Here is a 1,108-nt window from a genome sequence, read left to right on the forward strand (position 1 = left end):
GTTAGCACTGCTGGGTGCTGCACCAAAAGTAAAATTACTGTTTAATAATTTCAATATTATATTGACTTATGTTTTAATTTTAGCTTATATTAAAAAATGTAAATTAAATTAAAATAGTTTCTAATATTATAGTTATTTTTGCTATGCAATTTATTAAATACTTATTACCAAAGTGTTTTACTTAGGGTTTTATATATAAAGCGATCTCAAGATATTCCTGAAAAATTCATTCATTTAATTCCTTTTTCCACAATATTTTGAAGGCCCCTTATATATAACCTCTACATAGACAAAGAGGCAATCATTACAATAAAACCAGGAAACAGTGAATGGTTTAAACTCAGGAAAGGTGAATGCTGGGTCATATTCTTTCACCATATTTAGTTAATCTGTATGCTGAGCACATAACCTGACAAACTGAATTATTTTAAGAATATCAGGGCATCAGGATTGAAGCAAGACTCGTTAACAACCGGTAATATTCAGATGATACAACTTGGCTTGCTGAAAGCAAAGAAGACTTAAAATGCTTACTGATTAAGATAAAAGAAAGCAGAATTTAGTGGTGGTTGCACTTCAATGGAATGAAAACAAAATTCTTCATCATTGGACTAGTAAGCAGCATCCTGATAAATGGAGAAAAGATTGAAGTTGCCAAAGACATCATTTTGCTTGGATCCACTATCAACACTCATGGAAGCAGCAGTCAAGAAATCAAATGATGTATTGCATTAGGCAAATTTGCTACAAAAGACCATTTTTAAAGTACTCAATAGCAAAGATATCAGTTTGAGGTCAAAGGTGTGGCTGGCCCAAGTCCTTTTCAATAGCTTCGTATGAATGTTAAAGTTGAATAATGAATAAGAAAGTACAGAGAAAAATTGATACATTTGAGTTAAGGTGCTGGAGAAGAATATTAAAGGTACCATGGACTGCAAGAAAAATAAGCAACTTTGTGTTGGATGAAGTACAAACAGGATGCTCCTTAGAATTCAGGGTGCCCAGACTTCCTTTCTCATGCTTCAAACATATTACCAGGAGGGACCACTCCTGGACAAGGATATAATGCTTGGAAAAGTGGAGGGACACCAAAATAGAGGGAGACTAC

This window comes from Chrysochloris asiatica, unplaced genomic scaffold, assembly GCF_000296735.1.
Source record: "Chrysochloris asiatica unplaced genomic scaffold, ChrAsi1.0 scaffold00248, whole genome shotgun sequence".
In the NCBI taxonomy this organism is placed as follows: domain Eukaryota; kingdom Metazoa; phylum Chordata; class Mammalia; order Afrosoricida; family Chrysochloridae; genus Chrysochloris; species Chrysochloris asiatica.